The following is a 20,305-nucleotide window of genomic DNA, read 5'->3' on the forward strand; positions in this document are numbered from 1 at the left end:
TGTAAAGCCGCAATCTTGTGTTTTTGAAGTTATGACACTGTAACCGCAACACCGTGCTCAGATATGACATAGAATGGCTTCCATCGCTTTGTGATTATGAGGTCTTGCTTGTTAACAACGTTGGTGTCAGTCACATCTTATTTTCTCAGAATTGGCGGAGAGGAGTGTTGATGATGGTGTTTTTTTAAAAGGATGGTGTATTGAAGCTCTTTAAGAAGCAGTTTGTTCCTCAACCGGGACTGAAACAGTAGTTTTAAGAAGAAAAAAAGTTGTACATGGTTCGATTATTAATGGCTCAGTGTGCAAAAAACCCCCAATTTTCCCACAACTATGTCATTTCAAGGATGACTCTCACTCTGGTGCGATAAAAAGAAAGACTCAAGTTACAGTTAGGTGCATAATTAGCTTTAAAGTTTGATTAAAAATCTGACAAATTCTGGTGGTACTTGGTAGGGGTGCAAGATATATCGACTCAATATCGTTATCGCTATATATCGAAAGTGTTGCAACACGTAAGTATGCAATATTTTTTTGTGGAGAGCTGCGTCCCGTCCGTTGGCTGTGTGGCTTAGTTGTGTTCGATTTAAAGATTTAAAGCTTGCTTGAAATGCTATAATGATCATGTTTCATTGGCCAGTTACCGTGCCACTTGCACGTCAGCGCAAAGGGCCACTACGTGTCAACCCCTATGGAGCGTACCACGTGTGTGTGCATATTTCGACAGAGTGACAGTGTAAGTGAAGAAATAGAGACAACAAAACGGAACGAATCAGAGAAGAGAAAGAAAAGTTGTGTCCTGTTCTCTTTATTTATTTATTTTATACTGTCCAACCAGTAAAACATGTCCTGTTCTGTAGACATGGTCCTTATTTATTTATTCATGTTGGACCAGTCCAATTGAAATAAACCTTGTGTTGTAAGAAAACTTATTTAATTTGTATCTATTTTGATGCGTTTTCCCGTAACTTTTGTAATTTTACATATGTTTAAAAATATCAAAATTAATATCGATATCGCAATATTCATCATCGATATCGCAATATCACATTTTCTCAATATCGTGCAACCCTAGTACTTGGCTAGAAAGTGACAGTCAAGAATCGACTGATGAACTGTCATCCACATGACATTAGCACCCTCTCATACTGAAGAGGAGCAGAGAGCAGAGCTGCCTGTTGAAGCACCACAGGGTGCCGTCAGATCTCTCGCTCTGATAGGGACACAAACCTCCAACCTGTGTGTGTGTGTGTGTGTGTGTGTGTGTGTGTGTGTGTGTGTGTGTGTGTGTGTGTGTGTGTGTGATCTGTCCTCTCACTTGGTCCATTCAGCCTGTGACTGATGACGTTTCCCTCATGCACCAGGCGACATCACGGCACAATGAGCCACTCCGGGTGAAACAAAGACCCTCTAATTGTGCCTTTGAGCTGGCCGCTTGGTCAGTCAGCTGGTGGCTGGTGGGTCCCTTGGGTCCGGCAGTCCCACAGATTGGCTGAGGCCTGGGCTGCTGCACCGGGAGGAAATTAGGAGGCTTTGTGTCTCCCAGCGTAGCCGCATCAGCTCAACTAATATTATACCATTGATTCTCTACCGCAAAAGTGATTTTATATTCTTTAACGACACAATGATAAAAAGTAATGCACATCAGCCACGCGACTATTTCAAAATCCTATTTCATCCTGTTTACTGAAACAGACAGACATGCAAGTTGTCTAATGGTGGGCTCCAGGGATTAAAATGTAGTGGTCAAAATGTGTGCAAAGTCAACAGAAAGACACAATAAAAGGCAATACAGTAGATTTGAACTAAGCAAAAGTGAGGCAAAGACACATTTGCTAGGCTTGTAAATGCTTTAACCGAAGTGTAAAATGTAACGTACACATTTAGGAAAAGAAAAAAGAGAGCCAGGAAGGAAATAAGTGTGAGTAGCCTGTAAGTGAGCATGTCCATTTGCTGTTGGTGGACAACAAACACACACTAGCACACTATCAGTCGTAATTCACATTATAAATGAGATAAACATGTCCTTAATGTTCTGTTTGACTGCACTGTAATACACCTGTTGTTGTGTACTATGTGTTCTTATACATACTGTATAGTAGAGGGTCCTCACGGGACATGTTTCTATTGCTTTCATGACGGTGCTCTGTCTGGGATAATTGGAGAATCGTTGATTTTGGCAAATAAAGCTGGTGGGATAACACACTGACGCCAAAAATGGAAAAACAATAAGAATGACTATTATTATTATAGGAAACCATCATATTATTAGTATGTCATGCTAATTTAAAATGTTCACGTCAAACTTCCCGCAGTGTTATATGGCCACACTGATTATAGGAGGAGTCTGGGGATGGGTGACTTCATTATCATGAACACACACACACACACACACACACACACACACAGAGCTGAAAATAGTCCTCATCAAAAGCTTCATTTTCTCATGTCTTAGTAACATTTGCTAAGAACTACAGTGCCCAGCTGTATATAACTATATATTTGTGAGCTGTTTTTTAAAGAGCCAATAGGCATGGGGCTGAGTGTCACAGATAGGCTGGCAGAAAGTATCCTTGAACCATTAATTGCCAAAGAAATAAACTCCCTTTATATTTTACTTGGGGAAAGAAGGTTACACATATTTTTAGGTGAACATATGCATTTAAAACCTCAGATTTATGCAACATCAGCTGTAAGTGATGTAAGTTACACACAGCCAGAAAAAAAAAAGGTATACTTAAAATTTTTATTCTGAAAAATAGAATTAGTGGTTGTTTACCTCAATAATATCGCTTGACTGGAGGTCATAGTTGACCCACCTTTTTATTTACTAGGACACACGTACCCTGGAAGTGAAGTAATAGTAGTACAAGTCTTTTAAGGTGAATTAAAAATGACAAAGCAGGCATGAAATAGCAATAATCTGTAACGAACAAAATAGACAGACAATACAAAGACAAAACAAAGCAGTGCAGCAGCAGCAATTGTATGCCACGCACCATGATTGACTACAAAATGCACTGTGGCAAAATGTGGAGCTCAAAATAGTGAGTCATGTCATCCAAATGGTCCAGGACACCGGGAGCGTCCTGACTGTGACGGCTGGTGGATGCTGGTGGTCTGCAGTTGTGGATGCAAACAGGGCTGGCCATTTGCTCCTATTGTTAGCCATTGTTAAGAGGGGCTATTGAAGACTAACCCTGCCTCTCTGGCTGAGGTCAATGAGGCTCGATGACGTTGTAATGGATACTAAATGACTCTTTAAAGAGGTAAAACAAGAGCATCCTGCAATGTTTAAATATCTAATAAACTCCATTTTTTATAGAGCACATCTCTTTCAAATAAATGTAACTAATACATAATTTTAAAAAAGGACCATTTTGATTTGTCATATTAAAAATCGAAATAGAAGAAATAAAAGAAGGCCATTTATAGCCAGAGTCTGCTATGGTTATTCTTATAACAGAACCTCACAGAATCCACACCACTGCCGTGACAATATCTCCCCATCAAAACATGTTTTCTTCAAAACCAGGCAGCTATTTGTGGCATCTCCCATGTAGCGGCATGTCGCAAGGAGAGTGTTTGTTGTTGCTGTGAAAAGACAGCCTGCTCTCAGAGATATATTTCTGGGTTAGTGTGTGAGAAAAGGCCGGCTGCTAGGGTGAAGGAGCGACAGACAACAGACTGAGAGGCAGTCTGCTCCCGCTGAGCCTGCACTGCTGTGCTCTGAACACACCACTAGAACGTGCTCTTCTGCAGATTATACATTACTCACTCGCTCATAGTCACTACTTCTGTTTCGCACACAAACACATTCCCATGCCTTACACAGACCCCTCTCTCTTTCTCTCTGAGTATTCAGCTTAACGCTCTGCTTCTACACTTCTGTGGGCCTTCAGGCCAACGCCAACTGCTTATAGACCTTATTTGATCACCTGTATGGAGAAAAGTGTTGCAAGTGCAATTTTTGTTTCACTGCAGCACAGGGAATACACAAAATCAAAGCCCAAATTTTAAAAGAAAAAAACAAAATTACTAATTCCAGGTTTCAAAAATACCACACAACAGGTCTGAAATGCTTTTAAAACATGTCTCCAAACAATATGATGACACTAAATCCAGTGCATCAGTGCAGGATCTGTCATTGGTGCATTGATTTCATCTGTCGGTGTCGGACAGATTCGTTTGACGTTGGCGATAAGAGGTGGGGCTAAGCTCTGCAGCTGAAAGGCAAAAGGGGCGAGTCGAGTGTCTGAAGAATAAGATGGATGGCGAGAGGGCTTTCATCAGCTCTATTCTCACCAAATCTTTATACAACTCAAAATCAGGATAAAAAAAAGGATCAAAGTAGCATTTATTATATTTTATTACTATATTTTCTCTTCTTTAGGCCTGTGTAGCAAACACGTATGTTTTATGTGCTCTGCACCTCCTTAGCAGGGTAATTAATGTAAATAACAGTCTGCAGAGAGATTATGGTCTCCATGCTACACTGCACTGCCAATTGAAATCTGCTGATGAGGACGGTCAGAGCACCAACTGTTCCTCAGACAACACCACAGAGCGCCACCAACCACTCGCCATTTGTTATCGGCACTCATACACACAACCCAAGCCTGCTGGCTATATAGTCCTGGTCCCTCAGGACTGCAGTGTGTCTGTATTAGTCTGTTGTCAATATGTGAACTGTTAGTTAAAGTTTGTACATCGGCAATACATTGATGTGCAGGTGCGTGGCTGGGCTTGTGAGTTAAAAACTAGTAATAAAGTAATAAATACATGTGCAATAACTATGTGTGCGTGCATGTGTGTCGATCCCATTTGGTGCTGACTGAATGACAATAGAGGAATTCCCAGTGGACCCATTGACTCCCAGTGAGACTTCTTTGTCCCAGTGGAGTCCCATATTTCTTATTTGGAGTCCCCAGTGTGTCCTCCATCACTCTTAAGACAGTCATTATTTCTTCGTTTTCAATTAGCAGGCGTCACCCAGTGTGGACACAGAGCCCACGGAGAGAGGATGGGACTCTTTCCTGCAAGCTTCAACACCTGGATTAATCACAATTTTCAATTGAAAAGATAGATGCAGAGATAAACCCAACCAACAGTTTCTTCTTTTCTATTGCTGATAGAGCTAACGGTAATCCCAACTGGACCTGTATGTATGGATCTGTATCCAGAAAGCTGAAAGGAATATTTTGACATTTTGGGAAATATGCTAATTTGCTTTCTTGTTAAGTTAGCTGAGAGTATCAATACAAGTCTCATATTTATGTTTAATAAGATAATGAATATGGGACTCTGTGATGTCAAGACTTTAGGAAGTCATTGTGTCCAGCCAAGAAATCGCCCAGCACTTAACCACCCCATAAAACTACAAAATTTCATTTTTACTTTTAGGTTGTTGTTTTTTTTTTTTTAGAGGTGCTGGTAGGCAGATCTTGTGACCTTTGGACAGAGCAAGGCTAGCTGTTTCTGTTTGTCTCCCGTCTTTATGCTAAGCTAAGCTAATTGGCTACTGGCTCTAGCTTCATACTTGGTGTACAGACATGATATCAATCAGTCTTCTCATCTGACACTTGGCAAATGAGAATGCGTACTTTTTCCAAAATGTAGAAAAATGCCTTTTTTAAAAGAAAAGTTAGACATTTTGGAGCGAGCCAGGCTAGCTGTTTCCCCCTGCTTCCAGACTTTATGCTAAGCTAAGATAATCAACTCCCAGCTAGTTTTATAGTTAATGTGGAAACTTTTAACTATTTCTGTTAACATCTACCATTCTAAGACCCAGCATCTGGCTTTCCTCTGTTACAGCTAAAATGATGCATTTGTTTCTGGGTCACTTGGAATACATTGGAAAAGAAACTACATAGCTAACATCTTAATCAATAGCAAACATGCCGAAAGCACCCCAACAATGGATGTTCCAAATACTTGATTATCTCTCGTGAAGTACATATTATATGTTTTTGTGTTTCTAAATTATTTAAGATATAGAGGCAACACTTGAAGTTACCAGCTAATATCTATGAACAGATAGATGCAGTATGACCCTGTGTAGAGATATTAAAGCTTTAGTCAGCAATTGGTGCCCAGCTGCAGTTCATGCTGTAGAAACCACATGGTTCACATTTAAATGCAGACTTTAAACACTCTACTACATGGACCACAATGGGAATCGGAATCATGTGGACTCCGGCGGTAGGATTGAAACGATGTTGTGTAACACTACGGATTGAAGCTTTAAATTGTTGAACCTTTAATATGAGGTATTTCCTGTGTGACGCACTATTTTTGTGATGGGGATGTTGCTGAATTCCACTTGAAAACTCATTAAAAAAGCATCAGCTTCCTTCTGAACATTATGAAACGGAGCAAACAATTCCCCCATTTGCACATTAAAGTAATTTCCAAGCAAATGTTAAGCACATGTAAGGAGTAGTTTAGTAACGCATTAAAAGATTACTGAGACAGATGGAAAACTGAGTCAATGCAGCCTTGTGTACTTCAGAGGAACTGGGACCTACACTCTATTTTAATTCAAAGGGGGGTGGCAGTAGCCCAGAGGTTTGAGAGCTGCTCTGTGGATGATCTCTGGATTGAATCCCTTGTTGGAAACTCCTCTTTTCTCTGTTAACAATTTCTGTCAAGGTTGAACCAACAATGCACTTAACCCTCGGTGGCTCCAGTGGAGCTGCAACAGTGGAAGACTGCGGGGTTGTACTTTCTGCTGGGAATGTTGGTAGCTGTGTGAATGTTGAAAAGGAATGTTGAGGAAAAGGAGCATGAGTCAGCTTTCCCCGGATTATTTCAGTGAATAAACCCATTTTCAAAATGTAAATAAAAATCTCAATAATGCCAATCATAATTATGTATTTGAAATGGCAAAGCTGTATAGTAGACTTTTATTTTGTAAGGAGATTGTGCCAAATGTAAGCTTAACCTTCTCAGGCTCAAATATAAGTTGAATTTGTTCAGGTGTTTAAAATCGGAGTTGTATGAAACTTTGATGCATGACGAAGCATAACTCGGAGATACTATCCCGCTGTGGATAAACTAGTGTGTGTGCTCTTATGGGAAATGTTGCTGGCATTAAATTTAATTAGCTTTTCTTTGCACGTCTATAAAGAAAACAATTATTCTTAATTAAAAACCGCTGTATGCCGTAGTGTGGTTTCAAAGTAATAAACCAGGAGTGCTGGAGCTCACATACAGAGCATGAATAAATAATTGCCAGTCATTTCATTGAGCACTCACTTTACATTTACCATGGGGACAACTGTATACAAGCTCTCCATATTTATCCTAATTGGCGTTGGTAGCGTGGTAGACTTTAATCAAATAACACTGGGCTAATACAATATAGCTGTTTGAGCTTTATGCATATCTAATTGCTGTTAGTCGTGTAGGCTGTATTGTTAGAATCAAAGTGCTAAAAATGCATTTATGTCTCCTTTTCCCTAAAAGAATATTAGTTAAATACAGCTCCTGTACAGGAGGTGAAAGGACAGTGTCAAGGATTTATTTTAAAAAGCAGCGAGTATTTTTTTATTTTATTTTTACAGTGGGACAGTTAGGCTGCAGAGCACCAAATACAATAACAGCACAGGCCTGTGACGAATGAGAAGGGTAAATATTGTGTATGTGTGAGAGCTGCTGAGGCGAGGCAGTAGCCTAAAGATGTGCTGAAGAGGAGGGACACACACACACACACACACACACACACACACACACACACACACACAAATTCAGTTTAATATGTAGCTTCTCCACATGGGAACTGAAGCAGAACCCTCGCAGGCTCAGAGAATAGTGTGTGTGTGTGTGTGTGTGTGTGTGTGTGTGTGTGTGTGTGTGTGTGTGTGTGTGTGTGTGTGTGTGTGTGTGTGTGTGTGTGTGTGTGTGTGTGTGTGTGTGTGTGTGTATGCCAATAGTTGACTCTATTATTTAGTCTCTTCATATTCTTCAAATTGCTCCAGGAGAGAAAATACACAAAGGTCCCTGGAGGACAGTGAGAGCTAGTGTTATGATTATTATTACTGTTGTTGTTATTAAACATTAGAGGAGGGGAAAGCAACATAGAATATAAACTGTATTTTAGTCACAGGTAGTCCTGTCTTGAAGATTGTGCTAAATAAGTTCTGCTAGCAAGAAAATTGGTGCTCTGTTCCTCCATTATTTATCCATTATGAAGTGCAACATTATCATATTTGCTCTGGGTTGTTTTAGACTGTTTGGCAACCACCATATTTTATTGTATACCTAGAAATCTTATATCATTTTAAACACATTGTATTCATAGTCATTAGTGGGCGGCTTGCGCCTCTTCTTCACTCCAATTCCACTTCCGTCTTTGGCCACATTGTCAAACTCGGGTGCAGTTGAAACTTTTACCACTTCAACATGCGGGTGCCTTTCAAAGAGCTTAATTAAACTAATTATCCAACCAGAGCTATGCTAGATAGGCAAAATGATTAAAGTTTAAGTCCTTCTAATGGTCTATTATCAACCCCCATAATTTTCTCGGTAATATTAGAATTAATTGGAAATAATATGTACGGTGCACTAGGCACATAGTGCGGCCCTCTAATCTATGGCCTTTGTAAGTGGTTGAGATAAAGCTAACCTTTTCCCCCTTCATACAGGTTCACGTTAATTAAATCTCCTTTTAATTGTATTCTAATACAAAAAGCACATTACCTCTGTTAATATGTCTTGCCGAGCCTGAGCAAAAAAAAAAAAAGAAGCTAATAGAGGGATTGAATCAAGAAAAAGAAGAGAGAAGGAAAAAAGTAGTCATCTTTTCCCCTTCTTCATTTTTAAGAGAAGTGAAGTGTCAGCGAATTCAGGGTGGTGAGGGCAAAATTAATTATTTCAGCTTGATAAAGCTTTTCATCTCCCTGACTCCTTGCACTGAAAAAGCCAATTAATGATGTCAAACATGCTCTTCCTCTCCGGGGATAGCCTCCGCTCTGATGAGTGTGTTTACCGCAATGGGACAGACTGGGTGAGCTCTATATATATGTGTGTGTGTGTGTGTGTTTGTGTGTGCTAACTCCATGCCCACCACAGGACCTTCCTTCCTAATCAGGGCCCACCTGTCAGGCCCCTGCCTCATTATCTATGTACAGAGAGGCCATTTTGTCAGGGCAGCTTCTTTAGCAGCTTTCTGCCCGTCAGCGGGAATGTATGGCACTGTCCTCAGTGAGATAATTCACTTAATTATGGGGTGGAAGTGGCCTGAAGCAGGAATAGGTCAACACAAACTGACATGTACCTCAGTGCATAGCTCATAAGACTTCAACTATGTGCAGGCTCAGAGACAAGAGCATACAAATGTCTTCCATCCGAGGAAAGGTTAGCTTGCTAATTAACTGACTGGGAAAAATCTCTTATCTTGCGCTCCTGTTGAACTGCAAAGTTAGAGGTCAGAGTCAGCTACATCAGAAGCCCCAGTGGAGGCATTTAGAATCTTGCTCATGCACACTAAAACATTAACATATTAAATGCATGATTAAACGTACTTCTTGAACCTGGGTTTTCTGGGATAAACCATTGGAATCAGGATCATTATCCTAGTATAAAGATTTAGCTCATACCTAACACTCAAATAATAATACATTTATTTTTTATAAATATTTGTAGTACATTATAAAATCAATTGTTAACTTGCTTGTTAAAAAACATTGTGCTTCACAAATCTTTTGATACTTTTTTGGTCATATTTTCTTAAATGGGATGCTTCCCATTCATTTTGATGATTTTGCTAACAGCTGGTTCAAATCACAGCCTATCTTTCTGGTAGAGTTCAGACTGTTGTTGCAGATGGTTTTAAATCAAATCCCCATATAGTTGATGAAGGCATACCTCAAGGATCAATATTAGGCCCCCTACTATTTACTCTATACATACATAGTCCTTATTTTCCTACTGACAATTGCAATGTTCATTTGGATGCTGATGATACCAATTTGTATGGATGTTCCTTCTCCAATCCAAAGTACTTAGACTTTTGGTTAAACAGCAGATTGTTCTACAAAGCTCACGTTGAAAAACTCGCTCAGAAACTAAAAAGTCAAATTGGATTCTCATACCGGAATACAGCTTGTTTCTCCTTTCAAAGCAGAAAAAAACATTATACAGTCCACTAGACTATCTGCACTGGATAATGGAGATATCCTGTGAGCTCATAGTGCTGACATTACCCATAAACCACTGTATGCCATTTACCACAGTGTCAGTCATTACTCAAGACATCTACAACACTCACCACTGTGGGTTATATGAAAAAGTCACTGACCTCTAGAAGGCATCGGCATACCTGTGTTTTCATTTATAAGGCCATGCTATTTAAGTAGCTGAGATATTTAACATTCTTAGTTGAGGTTGAAGTGAACAACCATGACACCAAATCACAGGATGGTTCCTCTTACCAACTCTGAACTGGACTGGTTTCTGGTACTGTTTTAATGAATGTACGTTTATGTGACTTCCTGAATAAATAAAGCTTAACTAATCAGCATTAGTCAACATTTTAATTTAACATATTTAGCAGTAAGTTGCTATTGCTTTGGTTGAAACTTTGGTTGATTTTCAGCAGATTACAATGTTTAAGACACCAAGAAGAATGCTTGTACTGTAGCAAATAAATGATAGCAAAACAAAGAGCCACGTCAGCATCTCTCTACAGGCCATTGTCATCTTGGAGTGCTTTTCCTCTTTGGAAGTTCACTCTGGTTTTGGGTTACTTTACTTTTGAATATGTTCACCTTTGTGTAAGCGATTTCCTCGTGTTTTCTGCTGATGAAGTTTGAGTTTCTGTAGGTGAAGGAAATTTCTCCAGTAGCGATCGCTGCTTATGCTAACTATCTACATCTTTTACTTGTTTCAGTCCAACCACAACTGCACTTTCTCTTTTGTATTTAATAGTTTCTGGAAAAGTCATTGTATATGGATGAAGAAACAACATTAACACACAGAAATAAAACCAGTAGAATGTGTTGTCCATGTCTAGCATCACCATGTTAAGCTTTCGTTCCTGTTTATCTACTTATTAATGACGTGTGTGTGTGTTTACTATGATCCACCATGTGCTTAGACAGATCATCAGCAGGACAGATCACTGTAACATCTGACCCACGTAGAATTGGTGTGTGTGTGTTTGTACGTGCATGTTTGTGGATAAATATGTGTGTGTGTGTGCTGTTCGACAGGGTGAGAGTGAAATATGGACTTGGACGGGGAGATGAGGGTGCTGGCGCTGATCGCTGACAGCGCGATCAAGATGTACTTGACTGCTGTGTGTGTGTGTGTGTGTTTGGGGGTTTTGGATGTGTGTGTTATATCTACTGCACCGGGCAACCCCTGTCGCTCCCCCGACCCCCCAAACTTCATCCGTTCTGAAAGATGATGGTGATTTAAAGTCACATCCCACTAATGCAACACACACACACACACACACCATACACACACATTAACATGTACAAAAAGCACACACACACACACACACACGCACACACACACACACACACACACACACACTTACTTATGGGAACCATGTGGGACAGACTGTGTCTGACATTACAGCCATCATCCTACTCACTCTCCTACCCAAGTCTCCCTCGTTAATTTATTTGGAGAGGTTGTGTGTGTGTGTGTGTGTGTGTGTGTGTGTGTGTGTGTGTGTGTGTGCTTGTCAGGCTCCTCCAAACATGTTGATAAAATTAATGCCTGCTCGTTTATGGGAATGAAGTTCTCTCTCTTACATCTCTCCTGCTTTTGAAACTGATGTAGTCATCAGTCAACTGTATAGAGCTCATGCTACACATGTGTGGGCATGTGTCTGTTTGCATTTCAGACATGTAAGATTTGTTCTATGGTCTTTCAAGTTTAAAGCTCATTTTTTAAACTATTTAGGGTCAGCTTTTTTCAGCTATAGACATTCAATGTATTTTAACATATTCACATTTAGTAATTGCCATTCCAGTGCTAGATTAACACTAGGGCTTTACCGAATGTCATTTTCCTTTTACATTCATTGCTTCTGTTGAGATGTTAGAATGGACCTTTGAATGTCTGTTGCCATATTTTATGTTGAATCATCCTACAAGAAAAATCCTCAAACAAAATAATGATAATGATGAAATAATAATTGTGCCCATAGGCTTATAGCAACATTATGCTACAACAGAAACAACGCTCTGGAGTTACTGGAAATGTTTGGATCAGACGAGTTGGAAACAGTCCTAAGCAGCCACCACTGAAATCGTATTCTACAAATAGTATAATATATTAGTGTAGCCTAATCTGTATCTGCAACTGTGCAGAAATGCCACGTTTAAACAGAATAAATAGACATGGAAGAAGAAAAAAAAAATCTGCGCAGCGTTCAATTGTTGATTTAGAATTCCAATGTCAGCATCATGAATGGAGACTATTTAGTGCAGCCCTAATTCACACGCATGAGCAATTCACAGAAAATGCTTATGCAACGCTTACTAATAGCTTATGGGGGATAATGTTGGCAAACATTATGTAAATTTGGATGTGTAACGTCCGTTTGCTGAATTTATGACTCACTCTCTCACAACAGCTTAGCATGTTAGTAAATGATAGAAGTTTAGCATTTAGCACCATCCCATAATTGTCATTTGTAGCCGCAGTGGGTGCCGTTTAGCTTACTTTAAATAGTTCATAACCTTTTTTTTCACACTGTGTGAGACGAGACAAACAAGATTTAAACCTGTGTAATCAACCAGTGTCCAGGTTATCCACCATCCATTACCCAGGATGCTCTTCCTCATCTATTTTTAATTTTACTGTGAGGGGGTTTACCAACGGCTGCAATCGAGTCATTTTATTTTATTATGCAGACATGTCTGAGTGTCACGGTGTAGATGGCCACTGACATTTGACAGTTTACACCTTCCCTGCCACCAGTTCTGTGTGTGTGTGTGTGTGTGTGTGTGTGTGTGTGTGTTTGCATCTATATGCCTGCATGTGCCATCAGTCAACATCATGCATACCAAAAAATCCACCGTAATAAGTCATTTAATTTAAGCTAATTCCAGTGGAATTTGAAACTTGAGCGCAGGCCTGTGCCTCAGTCCCTCGGTGGCAATATTTTACATGAGCTGTCTCGAAGCTTTTCTACAGCCACTCAGCCCTCCAAATTAATTTAGAGAATGATGAGGTTAAATATTCCACACGCAGGGCTTTATGTGTGAAGTCTTACAGTGGCATTATTAAACAGCAATCAGTGCAAGGAGTTGATTGTATAAGACTAAGACTGACTTGTTTGGCGATATATCTATAAGTTCAACAGATACACTCAGTCACCACAAGCCGTTTCTGGATGTCTATATTATACGGATCATGGTTTTATGGAAAATACCTGCTGCGTATGAATATTAAAATAATCTTTTGGGCATTTTAGGCCTTTATGTATAGGACAGCTTAGACTTGAAAGGGGAGAGAGTGGGGGAATGACATGCAGCAAAGGGCTGCAGGTTGGAGTCAACCCGCGGCCGCTGCGTCTAGGAGTAAACCTCTATATATGGGCGCGCGCTCTACCAGGTGAGCCACCCAGGTGCCCCTCTGACAGAATATTAAGCGTAGGTTTTCTTTTCAGTTGTGTCTTTAGACTGCAAGATTTACATCGAGTGTGAAAACATAATCAACAGTAAAGAGCTCTTAAAAAATGAATGTACGTATAATCATGTTTGAACGAGTACAGTTTTGAGGTATTCAAGTAAAAAGTACTCTACTTCAGTATTTCTATTTAAATGCTATTTTGTACTTTTAATCCATTATGTTTATTTTACATCTACAGTAATTAGTTTATTTGCATATTGACATTTTACACAGAACATGATGATCATCTTGTAAAATATGGCGCATTGTTACCATTTAAACTGCATGAAATATTTAAAGGCCGCCTCCCATTTCTACTGCATCATGCACTTTTGACTCTCTGCACTCTTTCATCACACCTCATAAAGTACGTGAATACCCCGACTGCCCCATCCTATCTTATAAAAAGTTATTGAGAGTAAAAAGCTGTTTGTTGATACACTTCAAATAAATCTCAGAGCTTTTTATCTTTTTCCACACTGATCCACGGTTGATAGACGTCTCTCTCTATCCCTTGTTGTGTCTTACTTCCTCCTGGTTTCAATTGAGTGTTTGTTCTTTTGGCATGACAGGGGAATTCCACATATTGCCAGTGCGGAAGGTGACAATATGAATTATGTTGACTATAAGAATAGAATATCCCAAATGATCAGTATTCATGCAGTGTTCTGGTATACCGCCATATATTGCCACAAATGTAGGGACATTTTAGGACACGGGCAATTTTGTGATAAAGTTAAGTAAATTAATTCTTTCTCGATTTTCTCGACTTTGGTTTCCCCCTCTCTGACTCTCCTTCACTGTCCCTTTCTTCATCTTTTCATCACTTATTTTTTCTCCGCGGCCTCGCAAAGCCACAGATACCAAAGTCCTCAACACGCCACACTGATTGCTGGCGTGTTTGACATAATGTGTCAAAACAGGCCATACTGTCTTATTTCAGCCCATGACATTTCCGTTCTCTTTTTCATCCCCCCCGTCCTCCCCTCTACAGCATATTTTATGTTCTGCCAAATTCCCCCATGAATGTCCAGAGGCACTTTATTTTTTTTATTTTTTATTTTTTTTACGAATGACAGATGCACAGAGCCCTTGTGAGATGGGTGGCTCATACCAGCTGTATCCTCACTTGAACCTCAGAGTCGTCTGTGTTTTGAGATCCACACTTGTTTTTTTAAACTGAATACTTAATATGAAGTGTATAGAAAGCTTTATACTTTTCCTTTAATCTCCAAGCATGTAGTAAAAATCTGTGAAAAGCTTTTTATTTTGTTTTCTTTTTACCACCAATCTTAGTTTCTTCAAAATGAGAAAGAACAGGGATATTAACACAGACAAGACAGTAATGGTCTTTATTTCCATTTTCTTATTGTGGACAAAGTGAGGGAAGGGTCCCAGGAGGAAATAAAGAAAAGGAGGAGGAGGAGGTCCAGTGGTGGGCGGTTTAGTGGCAGTTGAAACCTCAGTAGTGTCACAACTGCCAATTTGCGGCCAGTTTGAGATGTTGACATCTGCATTCTTTCACGTTCACTATAGCTCCGCGCTGAGCCCAGAGACAGCTTTAGATTGCTTTATTTATCTCGACGCTTCTGCGGTTAAATGGATGCTCTGTCGTAAACACAGTTTGTGTGTGTGTGTGTGCGTGTGTGTGTGTGTGAGAGAAGTAAAAAGGAAAAGAGACACAAGAATGTTCCATAAATCATCAAATCTTACTTTAGGAGAGAGTATTGTCATACTGAGAAAAGAGAAATTCTGTGCTTTGATTGGTGCTCAAGGCAGGTAAATCACCTACTTGCCCATCTTACGTACACACTTGCGTCCTACTGTAAACACTAACCCTAATCACCTTGTATTTTCCCATGCGGCTGACGAGCTGTACCCCTGCTGGGCTTAAAGTGAAATAACAGAATAAGAAACGTGATGGCAGTCTCCTTACCGCTTAAAAACAGTGACACCAGTAATGACAGAATGGTCCAGTTATTACCCCTGTTTGCTTATTCTTTGATTAGACATTTCCTTATTTAAGTCTGACTTTAGATGACATTTTATTGTTCTAGCACAGACGTGGATATGCAATATTAATTTGTTTTTGTTGGCGGAAAAGTAATCTTTATAAAATATAGATTAATATTTCATGGAATTATAAACCGCATGTGAATGCAAAATCTGTAGGCAACGGGACAAGATTTTGGCATCCATTCGTAGTCCGTTTGTAGTCCAAGTAGTATTGACCAATCACGTTTAAGCGGTTGGTTGGTTGGTTTGTTGCATGCAGGTAAACAGTCCGTGTGGAGAGCAAAAGAGGCAAAAAGCATTGGCCAAAATGCAATCTCAGAATGCATAGGCTATCGTCTGGGGACAATTTAGCTTTTTATTAGCTTTTTCATTCATTTATCTGCATTAATATGCATATGTAAACGTTGTCTCTCAACTCTAACTCCATTATTGCGTCTCAAGCTGCTAATTTGACTGTAAACAATGACCGCCGCACGGAAGAGGAAGTATTGGCCCGGATATCCACTGGCTACACCAGAAACCCCAAAATATTGGCTGCTGCCCCAGAGGCTAAATTGTCGACAGATAGCTAATGGGTTTCAGAATTGTCCTTAAAGTAGTCAGATTTAGTTATCTGTTCTAAACATAATGGTTGATCAGCCTGTAAAAACCTTAGAATTGGAGAATGTATGTTCATGCATCAACATAATGTTTCTCCAAGGCAAGACATAAAATAGATCATTTTTCATAACTTTACAGGAAATGTCCTATTTGATTTGTCATCTGTCATGGACGTGAGCTTCTACTAGAGTTAAAAACTGCACTGCAGCACATCCGGTATAAAGTATACTTTATGATCTCCAAAGGCCATAAAGGCTGACGTCAGCATTGCTCAAAAGTTCATTGACTGCTATCAAATTTCCTGAAATGATTTCTGTCCCTCTCCATGGGGGACTGCTGTCCTCTTACAGCTGCTTCTCGCAGGACTAGTTTAACTACTTAACAGGGTAACCAGCTGGGAACATGCTAGGGCTGCCCCCTGAAAGCTGATGAGTTGAATCCTCCTTCAGTTGACTTGAAATAGGCTACTTCAAGTAGAGCTGTCGTTTTAGTTTTTTGCCAGTTAGTGTGCATTGCATTGTATTTTTGTATTCTAACAGGACGAGCGCGCTGAACAGTGTTCCCCACAGGTGGTCCAAAGATATGAATGGTTATGACATGGCAAAAAAGTCACACCCACAAAGCATGGCAAATAAGACGGGGCTCGTGTTTCAAGACGTCTCGGGTGGGTTGCCAACATCGCCGCAGACCCCTGATGCACTCAGGACAGTCCGCCCTGGTTTGACAGCCATCCTCTCCCAGCAGGGAGAGAGGGCGTGGCACAGCTCTGGTAATGGGCAAGGTTCATGCAAGGGGTGCTGTAAAACTCTTGGATGGGGCCGAGGGCCACCTTTACCCCGAGGCCTTTCCAAGCTAAGCTAGATCCCGTTGTGGTACACCGCCGGAGAGGATAAGCGGGGGGACGAGGGGATCCTCCCACACCAAGTAGCCGTCCATGAACCGTAGAGTTGAATTGGCCGGGCAGACTGCGTGGACTGCCACCCGTTGAGAAGTGTAAAAATATTTCCGGTTCATTACGCAACTGTGGCCACATTTGACTTAATGTTAATGTGGTCGAAATTATCACTTAAAATGTCAAGTGTTCGTATTGATCAGCCAAAGCTGATTTTAATTGATAAAACTGGGTACAGCCCTAGAACACGCTAACACTACTCAGTCACAAAAGCTCTCCCAGTTCGCTAGCAAGCTAGGTTTAAATATACTGGGATTTTTCTTTTAACTTAAAATGTAGCCAATGAACGTTCAAAAACATTGCTACTGACTATAATCCATGGTTTTGAAGCATCGTCCAATGTCAGCATTCTGTCTGCCGTTATGCTCGGGTTCCTATGTATTGCTCAAGGACACCTCAGCAGGGTTTATGCTTACAGACAATAAATGGGGCTTGATCCCACATTCTCTGATTGAATCTCAGTTCATTTAACCACAGAGCCATCCTGCCATCTTTCTTTCCAATATTTTTGGAATGCTCTGCGACTGCCAGTAACCCGCGCCAGTGATTGCAGGCTGCTACATTTAATGACCCAAAGAATGTAAAGCGATGTGTATCTCCATATCACAACCAGATTTAAGAGATTTAAAGAGTAGACTTTTCAATACATATCTTGTCTTTCGCATTTGTATGCATGTCAGTCGTTCAATCGGTTGTGTCCCTCTGTCTCTGTGTCTTTCTAAAGTATGAGAGTGATTACAAGAAGCTGACAGTCAGGTCCAGGCCTGTATCTTTGTCCTTTATCTTCTCTGAAAAGTCTCTGTGCATGCATCTCTGCTGCGTCAACTCCAATTGTTGTGATTTCCTTTCATTTGGCCTTCCGCTCAGTCCACCACACACACATAGAGACACACACAGACAGATACACACTACACACAAAGTGCCCACAGAGATACGGAGATGTACACTCAACCACCCACACCATTCCATACGCTTCCAAATGAGAGGGACAGTAGTGATGCCACAGGCCGCAGGCCACCCAGTACTGCAAATGAATACTGTGCAGTTCATCACACTTCATCTGTCTGGCCTCTCTAAGACCAACAAGCTTCTGGTGTGTGTGTGTGTGTGTGTGTGTGTGTGTGTGTGTGTGTGTGTGAGTGTGTGAGTGAGTGAGTGTGTGTGTGTGTGTGTGTGTGTGTGTGTGTGTGTGTGTGTGTGTGTGTGTGTGTGTGTTTTTAGTGGCTTACGCATACTTTTATCAGTTAGCTTATATAGGGTTCATAGATATTCTTGTTTAAACATGCTTGAAGCACCAAATGGATGGGGTTTACCACATTGGGACAGTTGAAATAGTGCCAGATAATGTATTAATAGCAAACAGTAATATTAAAATGTTGAAGTCAAGCTGCGGATTTGAGTGGGTTTTTGTACTTTTTTTACTTGCAAATAGGTCGTGTAGGAGTGTCTATGATTTTGACAATGTGCAACATTGAAAGCTGCTCATGCAGCATTTAAAGCTGCTAAAATAATCAATATTTTGTTATGATAGATGGGTCAGTTGACTATAAGTGGGTTTCCAGCCACCTGTTTTTATGCAACTTTTAAAATTTGCACATTGATAATACCTAAGTGAAAATGCCGTAAATAAAAAAAAAAATGTTGGAATACAGCATAAACGTTTATAGCAACTTTACGGTTTTGGTTCAATCTCACAGCTCTCATCAACCTCTCAAGCTCTGCTGGACCCACTGTACCTTACTTGCCCAGCACCAACCAGCACACTGGTAAAGTCAGCGACCAGCTGGTGACCATAGTGGAGCTTATAACTGCTAAAGAGTCAGATATTTTTCACAGGACTTGGTGGAGACCAAAAATGAGCTGAAAGGAGAGTAAATATTGGACTGACATTTGCCAGGTGGACAGAAACACACTTGCAATGACTGATAATATTGCTCTACATCAGCTGCTTATGTAAATAAACAACTGTTTGCTAAAAAGTTCACCATATTAGCTTAAAATATGATAATATCTCAGTATTTTGTTTCATCTGCCCCAAAGTGGCCATAAAATCAGTGAATGCAGGTGAAGACTTTAAGTATATAAAATGTACCAACAGTTGGGCTAAAGTCGCTACACTGACATAGCTTATACCACGTTGTGACTTTTAGTGGTATTTTTTTAGCATCCAAAGTGACTTTCCCAGTTGGCAGCACTGCTCAGTATAATTATCGTAAACAAATGGGTCCATGGTTGTGACAACTGGTTGCTTTCATATCTTATACCAGTGCTGCTGTTAGTGGTAGTGTTTTCCAAAATTAGGACCACATTTCACATAATCCCTTCTCCTGTTGCAAAGAGGATGTTACTAATTGTTCTCGCTCCCTTCTGTTGCTACATGTGTTTGTTTTCCGTTGAGATTTACTGAAGACGACAGCCATGTTGGAAGTAATTTCTTTTCCCTCTAGACATCTTTAGCTCCATTTGCACTGTAGGAAGCCACTTCATGTTATGTTCTGGTCCAAGATGTTTGAGTCTTTGGCCCCACTTTGCCATTAATGACAGCAACAGGTACCATATATTATAGCGCGTCAGTGATCTTTTCTCTCCATCATTGTTCTGCAAATGTTCTGAGTCATTTCATGAACTCTCTCTAGCTTTCATTCTTATGACTCCCCTTGTGTTTTTCCCTCTATTAAATATCTGCTGTAAATTTGCTCTGAGAGCTACAGGCTGGATGTCAGGGCACAAAAGAAAGAAGAAGAAAAAAAAAAGCAGCAGAAACAACCCAGGAATGTCATCCAGCCAGCCAGTCAGCGAGGCCAGGGCAGGCGAAGTGCAGAAGTGCCACAAGTCTTTGAAGTCCGCCTTGACAGTTGTGGACCCTGGACGCTCCCTGGCACAGCGCTGCGAAACCTGATCACGTTTCATTATTTTGATGGGAAAATCAGACAAACAGTTCTCTTGAGGTTTATTTTAGCGCTGCTAACCTCTTGTCAAAGCAACAGTGGAACTCCACTATAGTGCATGGACCCACATGCACACACACATGCGCACGCTTCTAAATAGCACGTAGAGTTCACTTCAGATTAAGCAACAAAGAACACATTCATCTTTTTAAGGGCCGGC

Source organism: Sander vitreus, chromosome 24 (assembly GCF_031162955.1).
Source record: "Sander vitreus isolate 19-12246 chromosome 24, sanVit1, whole genome shotgun sequence".
NCBI classification, from domain to species: domain Eukaryota; kingdom Metazoa; phylum Chordata; class Actinopteri; order Perciformes; family Percidae; genus Sander; species Sander vitreus.